General features: G+C 40.1%; 1 pseudogene; it reads right to left on the minus strand.

Annotated features, from left to right (window-relative positions):
• Window positions 1-2268: 2268 nt before the first annotated feature.
• On the minus strand, window positions 2269-2996 carry LOC117354832 (annotated as a pseudogene).
• Window positions 2997-17512: the final 14516 nt, after the last annotated feature.

Consider the following 17512-nt stretch of genomic DNA (forward strand, 5'->3'; position numbering starts at 1 on the left):
TACCGGTGCCTAACTCGGATGCCTAGCGATGCCTAAGTTGACTATGCCTATTCTCTACCCTTAACCGTGCCTACTATTCAGGTAGACAATGTCAGGCATCAGAAGACGCCTCAACTTAGGTGTCGCTAGGTGCCATGTGACATTCCACACCTAACTTTTAAATTTAATTTTTAAATTTAATTATTCGATTAACTTGAATGGCACAATCAATTACCATGCCATTTAAGCTAATGATTTAATTTAGGTTAAGCACAGATTTCAGTTAGGCGGCGCTAGCCGGCCTCAATTAAGATACCTAGCGTTGCCTACCTAAGACGCCATTTATAGAATCAGCCCCAAATTACCTAACAAGGTATAAACAGATGATCTAACAATATTTAGCCTGGAACAAAGGTTACTATACAACAATTGCACCATAGTATTGAACCTCTTCCCTAAAACCAAACCACCTAAACATACAGAACATGTAGGACCATTCAGGTCTGTCAAAGGCCTTTCTGCGTCCAAAGGTACAAAGTTTAGCTATTTACATAAAATGAAGGCATAGTTGAGTATAGTTAGAGGAGTGCCTCCCTCGTGCAAACCCAGCTAGTCTATGTGAATAATTTTGTTCATTAATAAGTACAGAGCAATTATTTTTGCAAACATTTCTCCATCTACATTAATTAAGGACATGGGTCTATAATTTGCAATCTCAGTTGGTTTGACTAGTACAGTCATTGATGCCTCAGTCATAGTTCATTTCACTTTGCCTTCCTCTATACTCTCTGATGCACTTACAGAAGTCGAGGGGATAATAGCACTTGAAAGGCTTTATAAAATTCAGCTGTGTATCCATCCCCTTCTGGAGTTTTCCCCTTATTCAGACCTTTCATTGCTAGGGCAATTTATTCCAAATTAATATCCTCTCCAATTGTTCTCTGTCATTGTTAGTTACCTTAGGGCCTTCCAGATTTTGAAAGAATCCATGATATAAATTGTTCTCTGATTGTCATCTCATCAGTCTGAATCCTATTCTTCCGTCCCCTGAGATAAGCAGCTAGTACTTACCTGTTCTTTTAGATACAGCATAATAGCAAGATTTCAGTAGGAATAGCTCTTCTTTCATTTTAGCACTTAGCAGAATATTGTATTTAAATGTGACCCTCAAAAGCTCTTGCAGGTCTGTATTATTCCAACACCACTACAGCTGTTATTCCATTCTCTTAATTTCTGTCTTATACTTAACCAGCTTAGCATTTTTCTCCTTGTGTAGTCTGCTGACAATTAGTGACAACACCCCTAAGGGTCACCTTGAAGGCAAACCATTTAACATTATGAGACACTAAGCCTGGATCATTAAATTAGAAATATTTGTGAATCACTGTGTTCATAAATTGCCAGAAGTCCTCCTTAAGTAGGAGCGCATTACTGAAACACCACCTTCTTTCTGCAGTCCTAGTTACATAATGATGATGCTAACGCCCGCATGATCAGAAAATGAGATACTCTCTGTCTGTGCACATATTACACAGGGGCCTAAAAGCTTTGATATCTAAAAGTAATCTATTCTAGAAAAGGATTTATGAGTGTGAGTAAAATGATAATTCTTGAATGGAAGGGTGTAAAATCCTTTTTATATCCACTTACACCCAAATTCTCCATATGCTATCATAGGTTGAGCAGGCATATCAGTGCACACAGTTTGCGCACAACTTAATTGTTTAAACAAGCTAATTGGTGCCAATAATTGGCAATTAACATCTAATAATTAATGCTATTTGGCACTAATTAGAAGTTATGTGCACAATTTGGTAGGCACATTCTATAAAGTGCTGCATGCCTTCTAGTGTGTGAATCTCAAAAGGAAATATGGCCAGGGGAGGAGCATGGGTGGATCATGCGTGTTCCTTAAACTTAAGCTCACTGTTATATAATATGCCTGATCCATGCACAATTTAGGCACTGGTATTTAAGCCTGGGTTTTTTTGGCCTAAATGAGTGTGCCTAAATGTTAGAGATGCATACATCCACTAAGCACGAATCTATATAAAGCACATGCTTTTTATAGAAGCGCTCCAAGTACTGTTCTAGTCAGCGCTGATATTTTTGGTGCTATATAGAGAATTTGGCTCTAAATTAGAGAGCTGCATGGGAATGGGGAGGATAGGGATCCCATGGGTTCCATCTTCGGCCTGTGGGGATCCTGTTGGGATGCCCCCTCGGGTCACGGGGATTCCGTGAGGACCCCCCTCATGGTCTTGGGGATCCTGCGGGGTTGGAGGCAGCTTAAGCCTTGAGGCTCGTCTTCTTTACCTGCCTGCAGCATGCACATGTAGCCAACCAGAAGTCTTCCCGTGACGTCAGAGCTGGGCAGGGCAGCGGGCAGCCATAGAGGAAGATGATGAGCCTCTTGGGGTAGCGGAACCTCTGCATGTTCACCATGGTGACAGTGAAGAAGGTGGAAGCACAGTGCAGACTAGACAAGGATCCAGAGGCACACAAACCTGATCTCTTCCTGGCTGAAGAACATGTAGCTGTCGCCTCTAACTGGTTCGCAGAGGGCCAGAGTCCTTCTCCCCCAAGAACCGGTAGTTGAGATAGGTGAGCACCTAGAGTGCCTGGGGCAGTGGAAAGGGTAGTCGGAGGTGGCGTACTTGGGCGCTCTGGTGATGCCCACCCTGTAGAGCGGAGTGGTGGTGGAGAGGAGCGCTGGGCCCCTCCATTTTCCGAGTGGTTATGCCCCATGGAGATCTGTTTAGCACCATGCCGCAGGAAGTTCTCGCAGCCTCTCAGGCCACTGGAAGCCGAACATCAGAACCTCACAGCCCTCTCGCGCCCGCTCACAGATGGACTGGCAGTATGGCCTGCTCCAGAACCTTGCACACCAGGGCATACATGGAGCAGAGGAAGAATCTGAGCTTCGGGGAGCACTGCACCTTCACCAGTGGGTAGAACTGGTGCACATCCAGGCTGACGTCCTCCTGGTTCATGTGGCCCAGCATGTGGTTGGGCATGATGGTCTGGTTCTAGACGATGTCCGTGCACAGGGGGATGGAGATGGGCTGGCAGAAGCCGTGGTCCGAGATGGAGTTGCCCTTTTTCCCATGGAACTGGCCACAGCACGCCACCCAAAAGTTCAAGAAGAGTAGCAGTGGAGAGGCCAGATGCCAGATGCTGGGGAGAAGCAAGATGGGCGGATCGGAGCAAGAAATCACTGCAAAAATAAAAAAAAACTTAGGGGGAAAGAAATCTTCAATGGTTTCAAATGCAGCACTGCTTAAAGAAATTAAAATGGCCTTTAAATCCTAAGACCCCCATTAATATCCAAATTTATGGAATTCTTTCAATTAGGAATTACTCATGGCCATAAGACCTCACTCTATTTAAATTTTTTATATCATCATCTTTAACTTTTACTATGAGTATTTGGACTTCTGCATCTTCCTGGTTGGGATCTGATGACCAATGGATAGATTTTTTCAAATATACACAGCGTCCTACGCTATCTACCAGTTTAATGCAATCATTATATTTTTTTTTCAATAAAGCATATTGGACTCCTAGCAGACTGCATAGGGCTCATCTAATGGATTCTAATGTATGTTGCCATTGTAATGGCAACTTAGGTGACCTTAAACATATGATTTATGATTGTGCAATTTTTAACCATTTTGGTGATCTGTCTGAATTATCATATGTACCATACTTCCTATTTGCCTGATACTCTTGATCAGTGATATCAAACTCAAACCCTTTGCAGGGCCACTTTTTGGATTTGTAGGTACTTGAGGGCCTCAGGAAAAATAGTTAATGTCTTATTAAAGAAATGACAATTTTGTATGAGGTAAAACTCTTTATAGTTATATATCTTTCCTTTTGGCTAAGTCTTAATAATTTATAGCTAAAGAGACATATGATCAAGAAACTATTTTATTTTACTTTTGTGATTATGATAAACATACCAAGGGCCTCAAAATAGTATGCGGCCTCCGGGCTGCGAGTTTGGGACCACTGGTCTAGATAAATGGCATTCCAAATTATTTGACGTTCTAATAGCTATTACTTTACAAATGATTTTATCACACTGGAAATCTGCCCAACTATTAAATACCTCTTTTTGGTGGGCTACAGTCCTGATGATTTATAATTATGAATGCAAAGCTAATTCCCTCACTAATAAGAGCTTTAAAACTAATAAAATATGGGTCACCATTAACAAATGTTTCTTCTCAGGCCTGAATTTTGGATACATTTCAACTGGTTTATACATTGGTACAATATTTAACTCTAATGTTTTCATATTGTAAGATTAATTATACCTTAATATCTTTGTCTCCATAGGAATTGTTTTTATATGACTTCATATTTATATTAGTTTAATTTACATGGATGCTCATTTATCCTTTATGCATCTGTGTTTAATATGTATGTACTAGCTGATGCCCCGGCATTGCACGGGTATTTAATTATAGCAATAACACTGTAAATGGATTCAAATAAAGATACTTTATAGTGGTGAATGAAATTATTTTTTTACAGCTTAATAAAAAGTACAATATTCAAATTATAATGTGAAATATTTGACAAAATGAATACAATACAACTAACGGGTGAACCCACCCTTGAGCAAGCAACATAGAGTAGTGAGGGATTTGCATACCAAGTTTCGTTCAAACCGGTCAAGCCGTTTTTGAATTACGGTACTGTGAGAATGGCAGCTGTTTACATTTTTTCCATTGACATGAATGGGTGATATCTGATTTTCTGCTTGTAGCTCCGCCCACATGTGGAGGTGGGCCGTGAGACCCCCAGAACATATCTGCCCAGGTAGTGAGGGATCTGCATACAAAGTTTTGTTCAAATCGGTAAAGCCGTTTTTGAATTACAGTGAGAATGGCAGCTTTTTACATTTTTTTCATTGACATGAATGGGTGAAATCTGATTTTCTGTTTGTAGCTCCGCCCACATGTGCAGGTGGGCCGCGAGACCCCCAGAACATATCACCCCAGGTAGTGAGGGATCTGCATACCAAGTTTCGTTCAAATCGGTCAAGCCGGTTTTGAATTACTGTGAGAATGGCAGCTTTTTACATTTTTTCCATTGACATGAATGGGTGAAATCTGATTTTCTGTTTGTAGCTCCGCCCACGTGTGCAGGTGGGCCGCGAGACCCCCAGAACATATCACCCCAGGTAGTGAGGGATCTGCATACCAAGTTTCGTTCAAATCGGTCAAGCCGGTTTTGAATTACTGTGAGAATGGCAGCTTTTTACATTTTTTCCATTGACATGAATGGGTGAAATCTGATTTTCTGTTTGTAGCTCCGCCCACGTGTGCAGGTGGGCCGCGAGACCCCCAGAACATATCACCCCAGGTAGTGAGGGATCTGCATACCAAGTTTCGTTCAAATCGGTCAAGCCGTTTTTGAATTACTGAGAGAATGGCAGCTTTTTACATTTTTTCCATTGACATGAATGGGTGAAATCTGATATTATGTTTGTAGCTCCGCCCACGTGTGCAGGTGGGCCGCAAGACCCCCAGAACATATCATCCCAGGTAGTAAGGGATCTGCATACCAAGTTTCGTTCAAATCGGTCAAGCCGTTTTTGCGTGATCGCGGCACATACACACACACATACATACACACATACATACTTCCGATTTTATATATATAGATTATCTGTACTGTAAAATCTCCTTTTTGTTATATTTAATGTTATATTTCATATCTTAAAATTCCAATAAAAAATGTTAAAAAATGAAATCCTCAATTCTGCAGCTCATGGAGACCAAATGGATCCACCGTGCAAAGAAAGTTTTCAGGACACGAGCTCATATGTGCCCAGTATTTCCAAATGGGCCCTGCATGCTGCACGTGACTGACGTGAAGCCTTCCCTCCGACTTCAGCTCTGATGCCAGAGGAAGACTTCTGGTCAGCTACATGTGCATGCTGCAGGCAGGAAAAGAATATGAGCCTCTCAGCTCGAGCTGCCTACAACCCCTTCTGTTATCTGGACGCGAACGTGGGAGCAAATGTGGGACACAGAAGGGGTCGAATGTAGGAGACAAACATAGGACACAGAAGAGGTTAAATGTGGGAGGCAAATGCAGGACACAGAAAGAAGAGGGAGTGCGATTTTGGACACAGAAGACATGAACTTGGGAGAGGGAATGGAGGAAGGGAGGGAAATAGTTGCTGATGTGGGGGAGGGAATAGAAAGGGAGAATTGGGTGTGGGTGTGGGTGTGGGTGTGAGTGTGTCAATGAGAGGGACAGAGAGATGGTTGTATACACAGGGAATGGAAGAAAGGAGAACTTTTGATCATAGGCAGGGAGTGAGGTACAGATGATAGGGAAGAGAAAGATGAGAGGGAAAAATGTTGTGGTGGAAAGGGAACAGTGGGACAGACTGAAAGGGATGCAAGAGAGAGGAATGTTAGACATAGTGGTGAAGGGAATGGAGGGAGAGATGTGGCATGGTTTGGAGAGGGGTGATAGGAGAAATGTTGGGCATGGGGCTGGTGGGCAGGGGCAAAAGATGCTGCACATGGTCTGGGGTATGAGAAGATAAATGCTGAACCATGGTAGGAGGAAGCAATGGACAACAACAGAAGAATTTACAGAAGATGAGAAAGCAGAAAAAAGAAACTGGGACCAACTTGATGGAAAAATAAGTCTCCAGACAACAAAGGTAAAAAACTAAGTTTACTGACTAAAATATATAGAGCAGATGCATTTCTGGTTTTATTTCTACAGGGTTGATGTACTTCCTGACCCTTGTTGTGACTGGTGGGGATCCCCAAGCACCGCCAGCAAAGGACCTCCTCTAGAGATGGCCAGAACTCCCCTCCATCAGGCGCAGCAACCACTGGCAGCATCCATACGCCACTGAGGTGCCAGCATCTGTGACTTAGGGACACTATTGCTGCCTGCTATGCTTGGCAAAAGGGACCCCCGTCCAACTGCAGAGCAAGTCCTCAGCTGACAGCTTTGGGGGTCCTCATCAGCTGAGTATTTATATTTTATATTTATATTAGAGGGTCTGGCAGAGACCCGTTTACAATGTATTCTTCCTAATTAATATTTCCAAATTAATAATGTCTTTGCTTATTTTTAAATAGGTCTCTACCAGAGCCTTTAATTCAGTAGCATTGTTACAAATATTATTAAATGGATGTAACTCCATTAATAAGCTATATTGCTCTCAAGGAGAGGAACATAACTTATAAAGAGCTATTAATTTGGGGAAAGTTAGCTTGCTTGATTAAAACTTAGCTATGTAATCATAATTAAATATATAATATATAGTAATATTTACTCAAGAACTAAGACTCGGAACATTTATAAGCAAACTGAAAGTTTATTTTCTTTTTGAGCAAGTCAGTGGAAGCATACAGATAGGATCTTTTTGAGCAGAGATAATAGGATTAAACTAGACAACATATCTCTAAGGTTAAAGGATCAAATTTACTCATAATGCTGGTTGAAAGTCCTTAGAAGGCTGCCCTGTAGGCCCGGACTAAGAACATGTGCAGGACGCACATGGTGAAGTTGTAGAGATAGTGATGTGCAGCATGGTGATCTAGTAAAAGAGACCGAAGGTCACATAATATCGATGCTTTATACATATGTGTGTGTGTGTGGTGGGGGGGGGGGGTCCCAGGATGCAACAAAATTCAGGGGCAGTGTATAGCATCACATCCAGTCATAGAGCAGTGCATCACAGAGCAAGGCAGTCTTGTCATCGATGATATCATCTGAGTAGATTTTCTAGCATCCATGCTTTTGATATTTCCCCTGAGCTGCATCTGTCTGGCCTTGTCTTTTTGTCCTTTTACTGGCATACCTAGTCATGCTTTTGTAATAGGTACTTTTAGCACAGCACCTGGATAAGATGGCTGGGGGCAGGCCTTAAAACTTATTTTTACTTTAAATAATTTCAAGCAAACTTGAATAATGTACATCCAACAACTAAATATAATAATTGGGAAAAAAAAACACATATTCTACTACAGATGCAATTAGTATAATAAACTATTTACAAAATACTTATCAAACCTTGAAAGAAAGGAAGAGAAAGAAAAAGAGGAGGGGAAAAGAGAGACCAATTTATCTACGGTATGTGATGGATAGTATAAAGAGAGACTATTTTGTGTATGGAACGTGGTCAAAGTGGTATCACACTACAGCATAATTAAATGAAATAACTACTTCTGAAGTTTATAGGGATGGGCAGGGATGGATTTGATTCCAGCGGGGATGGGTGGGGATAGGTTTGACTCCTAGCAGGGACGGATGGGAATGGGTTTGATTTCTGTCCCCACACAACTCTCTACCCTAAACCTCCCTCTATCGTCATATAGTGCAAAGCTTTATACTGAGTCACAGCTTGATTTTTGTATTGCTTATCCAAAGTAGGGTCAACTATATGGTTGAAATTTCCAGCAATTATAATGGAATTGTCCCTCTGCTCCAGTAATATAGATTGCATAGTTTGACAGAATTCTTGTTCCCCCACTGATGGGGTATATGTGTTTTTAAGGGATATGTTTATATCTACTACTAGTTCTATAGCATTACAAGGATTATGTAGTGCTGTACATCAAAACATGGAAGAGAGTCCATGCTTGAATAAGCTTACAAACTAGTTGAGACAGACATACTGGACAAAAAGGTGCATCTATACACAGTGCACAGGTGGGGGAATTACAGAGGGAATTTGGAATTTAAAGCAGCTTCAAATAAGTGGGCTTTGAGTCTGGATTTGAATACTTACAGGATCGAAGCTTGATGTACCGAGTCAGGCAGTTTGTTCCAGGCATATGGTGCTGTAAAGTAAAAGGGATAGAGTCTGGAGTTTGCAATAGAAGAAAAGGGTGAGTAGATGATGATATACTGTGTCATAAGCTGCAGATAGATCAAGAAAGATGAGGATGGAGTAGAGACCTCTGGATTTGGATAGGAGAAAGTCACTGGAGACTTTAGTAAGAGCAGTTTCTATAAAATAAAGAGAGCAAAAATCTAATTAAAGAGGTCAACGATAGCTCGAGATGAGAAAAAGTCAAGACAATGGTGGTGAACAGCATGTTCAAGTAGCTTGGATAAGAAGGGAAGGCGGAAGATGGGGTGATAGTTGGAAGGGCAGGTAGGGTCCAACAAGGGTGTTTTAAGGAGTGGCATAACAATAGCATGTTTGAACGCATTGGAAAGAGTTGCAGTGGAGAGTGATAGGTTGAGAATATGATAAAGGATATGGTAGATAGAGGGGATGACAGTAGGTGGTAAGTAGATAAGTGAGGATGGGATCAGAGGAACAGCTTTGCAGATGATACCAAAATCTGCAATAGAGTAGACACCCAATGGTGTGAATGACATAAGGAAAGACCTAGTGAAGCTTGACGAATCGTCTGAAATTTGGCAGCTAATATTTAATGCTAAGAAAAGCAAAAACCTGAAGGAATGGTACAGTTTAGGGGGTGAAGAAATTATATGCATGACAGAAGAGCGGGACTTGGGTGTGATTGTATGTGATGATCTTAAGGTGACCAAACAGGTTGAAAACATGATGGAAAAAGCTAGAAGGATGCTAGGGTGCTTAGGAATAGGTATGGCCAGTACTCTCCATTGAGAAAAATTACCATTTAACCCTGCTCTTCGTTTTCTATCTGATAACCAATTCCTAATCCACAACTGAAGTTTGCCACCTATTCTATGACTCTTTTCTCAGGAGCCTCTCATGAGGAACTTTATCAAAAGCTTTATGAAAATCTAGATACACTACATCAACTGGCTCACCTTTATCCACATGTTTATTCACATCTTCAAATAAGTCAAGTAAATTGGTGAGACAAGATCTCCCTCGGCTGAACCCATATTCATTTTGTCTCATTAAATCGTGTTTGTCTACGTGTTCCACAATTTTATTTTTATAATTGTTTTATTGAATCTAGATAGGTTTTACAAGACTGGATGGTATACATCCCATGGGATGTATATCATCCTGTCCAGGTGCCTAATGGCACCTGATTCACAAAGATGTACCTAACTCAAAAACACTCTCATGATTTGCCACTAACCACACCTACTTTTAGTGCAGGTGCTTTGGTCTAGGAGCCTACTTTTTATAGATTTGGGGGGTTTTAGTTAGGCGCCCAACTTTCTTTTTTTTTTTTTATTCTTTATTGATTTTTAATCTGAAACAGTGCCATACAAATAAAAGAACAATAATTATTACATACCTTGCACTATTAACTGTACAGGTAACATATATATCAATCAAAATTGTTCCAGTTTTCTACAGTTATTAATAACATATCATAATGTATAATATGTAGTGAAGAAATAAAGTTACCCAAACATAACTCTCAATATTTATTTTCCTCCCTCCCCCCCCCCCCGATGTGTAAATGTAAATGAGCAGAAGAAAAGAGAAAATAAATAAACATTATTATAATTTCACAAAGTTAGTCAATGGGCTCCAAACTTTATTAAATATACTACTTAATCCCCTACATTCTGCATTAATTATTTCAAACCTGTACATAGTACACACATTCTCCCACCAAAAAGTGTAACTTATTCTGTCATAGTTTTTCCAGTTACTCGTGATCAATTGAATGGCTATGCCAGTCATGATCATAAAAAGACGGTTCTTATATTTATCTAAAGTGGGTTTCACATATAGTATCGTTCCACATATTATAGCTTCTTATGATAGTGGAACATTTGAATCTAGAACAAGATTTAATTGTCCCCAAATTGACTTACAAAACATATATATAAAAGGACAAAAATATAACAGATGATCCAAAGTCCCTATATCAATATGACAATGCCAGCATCTATTAGACCTAGAACTATCTATTTTATTTAACCAAACTGGGGTCCAGAAAATCCTATGCAACAAAAACAACCATGTTTGTCTCATAGATGCTGATGCTGTGCATTTCAATCTCCAAGGTGCCCAACTTTCAATTAAGTTCAATTAAAGCTGGTTATGAGGTGCTGAATGCCCATATCAGCTCTGATTATGCCTATTGCTCAATTAATTAGGTGTCTATATTGGCACCTAACTTTAGGTCGACTCTATAGAATCAGGATCATATTGTCTTCCTTTTGATATATCTAACTGTCCTTATACATGAGTGAAGAATATAAAATAACTTGGTCTATATTTTAATAATAATCTAATTTCCTCTTCTAAATTAAATATATTTAAAATTATTGATAAAGTAAAATTAACCATGAGCTCCTAATCACCCCTTCATTTATCATGGTGGGATAGATTCGATTCTTTAAAAATGCCAGTTGTCCCTAAAATTCTATATATTGTATATCAAATATGTTTACAAATTTCCCTCTACCTTTTACAAATCTCTAGAAAAATTAATGGTTAATTTTTATGGAACAAAAACATGCTAAAAATATCTTTAACAAAGTTATAAAACCTGAAATCAATAGGTGGAGCTAACTTTCCTGTTTGCCTTTAGCATCATAAGGCTTATTTACTATATCAAGGAGAAATATGGTTAATGTCTACAAATTCTATATCTTTACAAAGATGGTTACAAATTGAAAAATCATTGCTATCTCCTATACCTTTATTCAGGATCCCAGGTACAACTTTATCATTATCATCTCTCTCTAGCCCCATCTTTAAAGAAACCCCAGAAAAAAGAAACAAATGCATTTCTTGCTTAACAGTGTAAAATAGAGGTAGCAGATGTAAATCAGTCGCTAAATTCAAAAATAAAACCATTCCCCCCTACCTTTGTTGTCTCCCTCCCTCCATGCTGTGCCTTAACTTCTGGCCTGCTCACCCCTGACCGTTTTATGTTACCACCGGTGTTATCTTCAGGCTGCTCCCTCTTCCTTACTGCCTCAGTGCATAAAGCCGTGGGCAGTAGCTCCTCACGCAGGTGGCTTCTCTCATTGTCCTTTTTCAGGATTTGTGTTGTGTCTGTTAACGTTTTTACTAGTTTGAATAATTCTTTACTGTTTATTTTTGTTGTACCAATTTTTTATGCGTAGTGCTTTGTGCATTTTTCTTTGATCAGATTTTTGTATATTTTCATTTTTTGTTTCTTTGTTTGTTTTTTGCCAGATTCTTTCCAATTTTCTTAATTCTTGTTTGTTGGTTAGTAGTTCTGAGTCGAACCATTCATTTGGCGGTCTATCTTTCTTTTTGTATGTTTGGTATGGGGCTATTTGGTGTAAGAGTTCTTTATTGAACTTTTCCCTTCTTGTTGGGAATTCCTGTATTTCGTTGGTTGTGGGACGTAGCTCATAATGAGTCCAGAATTCTGTTGGGTTTATAGTACCACGACTGGTTATTGTTTTCGTATTTTTATTTTTGTATTTCTGTTGTGAACTATGTTTTTGCCAGCATAGGTTGAAATTGCCAGTATAGTAGTCTGACCAGATCCATTTTTTCCAGGTCCCTGTGTAGTATTGTATTTTTGGATCAAGGGTTTCTTTTTGAGAGAAAGTAACTATGTCTAGTTTGTGTCCTTTTTCATGGGTTATCTCTGTGTCTGGAATTGTAAAATCGAGAGACATTAGGAAGTTGGCAATTTTGGTTACTTCTGGCTTTCCCTTTTGTTCTTGAGTGGTATTTGGGAAGGGGAGAGAGAAGTAGTATGCTTTGAGTTAGGATTTGAATTTGACAAAGGATGTTTCAATACTAAGATAAGGGGGATACTGTTCTAAATGGTGGGGACTAAAACATGAGTTTCTCATAGTGTCCAGGTACACTCAATAGAAAGAACAGATAAAAGTCCTGCTGGGATGATGGGAGAGCTGCAGCTGATGAATTAAGGGGGGGAAAAAAAAGCTGTGTTCCATACCCTCCAGTTTCAGTGTACAAGTCCTCTAAGACTTGCCCCCACATATTTGCACAAGTAATCTTTATCTTGGTGGTATCTGGACCTCAATCATTCAAGCCACTTTATCCTCAGAAACTTTCTAGCCCTCCTTTCTGTCTATGTGGCAGTCTATTTTCAAGAGAAATCTTGAAAATCAAGTATAATCTATATTTTACAGATCCTATTATGTCACTTGGTGACCCTTTTACTAAAGCTTAGCATGTGTTAAATGCTAAGAAGTCCATTTTATACTGTTTGGCTTCTTAGCAGATAGACCCGGATTCTGTAACCAGTGCCATTGTCAGCGGCTGACATAAGAGTGTCCGCCGGTCACATGTCAGTCATTTGAAGGTACTGAGTACAGAATCACATCTTCGAGAAAGATAGGTGCCAGAAATGTAGGCCAGGGTTTTCCAGGCCTATCTTTGTGTAAATCGCATCTATATAGGCACTTGAGGCCACCTAATGCCATGTGCAGTATTGGCCACACCTACAGTGGCATTTGGCAGCCTAAACAAAAAAATTGACCCTAGGAGATCCACAGAGCAGAAAAACCAAGAGAAACTAAAAAACATTGTGGAGTGACGATGTTCTTGAAATGGACTTTATTGAAAATTTCAAAGTTCCAAAAGTATAATTGAGCAATCCACATACAAAAATAAAATAATCCACATAAAAACCTTAAGGACCTAGTCCGCTGAAAGTGTAGGGCCCAACACGGTCCATGTTTCAACAAGATAGTCTTCTTCAAGGGTCCCTGAAAGTCTTATGGTAGTAGATATGTGGTGTAACAAATATGTGGAGAACTGTGAAGAACGCGCAACTTAAAACCAAAGCAATGAAGAACGCGCTTCTTAAAATCAAAGCAGCCTAAACCACCTGCGTAGGCATGATTCCGTCACCAATTTTTTAGGCGCTGGTAGGCACCTTGAAACTCAATTAGAAATGTCATTTGAATGGTGTTTGAACTGAGTATGGGTGCCTACTGGCGCCTAGAAAATCGGTTCTGGTTTGCGAATCCAGGCCTTAGCGCGTGATAGGTGTTAGTAAAAGGGCCCTTTAGTGATCATTAACTTTTCTGCGATTGGTTCTTATCTAATATTTTTTGGAACCATGGCATAATTTCTGGAAATGAAGCAGGGAAGTGACAATTTATGGACTAGATGAAAAGATGTATGGCTTTAATAAAATTGTATTTTTCTTCCAATAAAATAATCTGCTTTGAAGACTATTAAGCAATAGCATGAAAAATAAAGAGCAAGTTGGGACAATAACATAGTCAATTATTTATCAGTCACTTTATGATGCAAGAAATTATATACTACTGACATGAAAGTGCTTTGCATGAGACTTAAATATATAATATTTATAAGGAAATGTAGATACATATTAAGTAAGGGGAACATTTTAAGTTTGTATATAGTCATTTGTATATCAGTGAATTTTTTTTCTTTCTGAAATTCTGTAGTGAATACTGTATAATGTCTAAATTCATCTCTGTCTTTTTACACAAAGAATGCCAGGCATTACTTTTCTTTGTGAACTCAGCAGCAGTTGACCAAAAATGAAAGACAATAAAACAATACGTAGAACTGTCAAGATACCCAGGTCCAAGATTTTTTGGCCAGTCCTGGTTTTAAATTGGATAGTTGCCCAAAGCAGTGTAGCAATTGGAAAAACTAATTCTACTCATTAAAATCAGTGCTATAACTCCTATAATTCACCAGGATGAGGTTGGCAGAAAGCCAGAGTTGTCCAAAATCTTCTTTCCCAAAACTAGATAACTTGGAAGATGTGAAATAAATGAGCCTATTCTTTGATGCAAGTGGACTGAAATGTAACAGCTGTCTTAAATACAGTTTCCAGAGTTAAGAACTTAAGAACATAAGAATTGCCGCTGCTGGGTCAGACCAATGGTCCATCATGCCCAACAGTTCACTCCCGTGACAGCCCTTAGGTCAAAGACCAGTGCCCTAACTGAGTCTAGCCTTACTGCGTATGTTCTGATTCATCAGGAACTTGTCTAACTTTGTCTTGAATACCTGGAGGGTGTTTTCCCCTATAACAGCCTCCGGAAGAGCATTCCAGTTTTCTACCACTCTCTGGGTGAAGAAGAACATCCTTATGTTTGTACGGAATCTATCCCCTTTTAACTTTAGAGAGTGTCCTCTCGTTCTCTCTACCTTGGAGAGGGTGAACAACCTGTCTTCATTATCTTGAATGTTTTGATCATGTCCCTTCTCAGTCTCCTCTTTTCAAGGGAGAAGAGGCGCAGTTTCTCTAATCTCTCACTGTACAGCAACTCCTCCAGCCCCTTAACCATCTTAGTCGCTCTTCTTTGGACCCTTTCGAGTAGTACCGTGTCCTTCTTCATGTACGGCGACCAATGCTGGACGCAGTACTCCATATGAAGCGGCATGATAACCCTCTCTGATTTGTTCATGATCCCCTTCTTAATCATTCCTAGCATTCTGTTTGCCCTTTTCACCACTGCCACGCATTGCGCAGACGGCTTCATTACTTTTTGACAAGTATTCCCAAGTCTCTTTCCTAGGGAGTCTGTCCGAGTACCGCACCAGACATCCTGTATTCATATATAAGATTTTTGTTACCGACATGCTTCACCTTACACTTATCCATGTTAAACCTCATTTGCCATTTCCCTGCCCATTTCTCGAGCGTGTTTATGTCATGTTGCAGGTCTTAGCAATCTTTCTGCATTTTCACTACTCTGAATAACTTTGTATAGTCTGCAAATTTAATCACCTCACTCGTCGTACCAATTTCCAGGTCGTTTATAAATATGTTGAAGAGCACGGGTCCAAGCACCGAATCCTGCAGCACTCCACTCGTGATGCTTTTCCAGTCCGAGTATTGTCCATTTATCTCCACTCTCTGTTTCTTATCCACCAACCAGTTTTTAATCCACATGAGTATTTCACCCTCGATTCCATGGCTAGCAATTTTTCAAAGTAGTCGTTCATGCGGGACCTTGTTGAACGTCTTCTGAAAATCCAGATATATAATGTCGACCAGGTCTCCCATGTCTATCTGCCTGTTTACTCCCTTGAAGAAGTGCAACAAGTTCGTCACGCAAGATCTTCCTTTGCTGAAGCCATATTGGCATGTCATCATCAGATTGTGTCCGTCAGGGTGCTCAATTATGCGGTTCTTTATCAGCACCTCTACCATCTTTCACCGTTCTGTAGTTTCCTGGATCTCCCCTCGAACCTTTCTTGAAGATCGGCATAACATTCCTCCATTAGCACCCCCTTTATTCCATGATCATCCAATGACCCCACTGCTTCCTTTGCGCATAGTTTCCCCTTAATATATCAAAAGAACGGCTTGAAGTTTTTTCCTTGTAGTCTCAATTTGCCCCTCTTACTGCCTTATGGCACCTGCTTTGATGCTGTTTGTGCTTTTTCCAGTTTGCATCCATTTTTTACCTTTTCCATTCCTTAAATGAAGTCTTTTTGTCTCTGATTGCTTCCTTTACCACTACAGTGAGCCACACCGGTTCCTTGCTGATTTCCTCTTGGATCCCTTGTTGATACGCAGTATATATAGATTTTGTCCCTCGGTGCCGTCTTTGTGGTGCCTCTGATCCTCTCTGCCCATCCACCTCTTCAAATCTTTGCCGGTAGTCTATATGATCTCCTCGTGCTGGGACCTACTTGGCTCTTCAGATCCTGCCTTTTCTCTGCACTTTGGCTTACTGGGGAAGATCCGGTTTCATCTGCTTAAAAAGGGACAATTCTTTCTCTAGCGTTTTTACAGTGCTTATCCTCTTCTTAATCTTCTTCCCCACCATGAGTCTCATCCCTTTGTAATTCCTTTTTCAGAAGTTCAGTACCGTGGCCATCATTCTGGATAAATGTTTTGCCCCTGTGTCCAGGTTGAAGTGGATCATATTGTGATCACTGCTTCCCAGCATTCCTTCTACTTCTACACCTTGCGCCGGTCCTCATAGTCCATTTAGAATTAAGTCCAGAATTGCATTTCCTTTCGTATTTTCCTTGACAAGTTGTTCCAGGAAGCAATCGCCTATAGCATCTAGGAACTTGGTCTTCCTACTGCAGCCGAAGGTGCCTAGGTTCCAGTTTATCACCGGATAATTGAAGTCGCCCATGATAACTGCATTGCCTCCCTTGCAATTGTGTTTTATCTTGTCCGTCATTGCTCCATTAGTTTTTTCGGACTGCCCTGGGGGTCAGTAGTAGATGCTGATCTCTGTTTCCGTTCCATTTGTTCCTGGAATTTTGACCCATAGAGACTCTACCTCATTTTTTGTTTCTGGCATGTTCTTTCCGGTACTCAATTTCCTTTTTCATGTATAGAGCAATACCCCCACCTTTTTTACCTACTCTGTCTCTGCGGTATGGCTTATATCCCAGTAGCACAGTGTCTCAGATGTTTTCCTAGCTCCACCATGTTTCCGTGATGCCGATGATGTCAAGGTTATCTTTTTGTGCCATAGCTTCCAATTCCCCCATTTTATTCCTTAGGCTCCTTGCACTCATGTACATACACTTGAGTTTGCGGCCTGTTACTTTCTTGCATTTCCTTCCCTCTTGTGTCTGTGATACGTATGGGATATATATGATATGAGAGTTGTTTTTAGTAACAATGGCTGTTTAAGAAACCATCTTCTACTAAAAGGATCC

The sequence above is a fragment of the Geotrypetes seraphini genome, chromosome 2 (genome assembly GCF_902459505.1).
Source record: "Geotrypetes seraphini chromosome 2, aGeoSer1.1, whole genome shotgun sequence".
Classification (NCBI taxonomy): domain Eukaryota; kingdom Metazoa; phylum Chordata; class Amphibia; order Gymnophiona; family Dermophiidae; genus Geotrypetes; species Geotrypetes seraphini.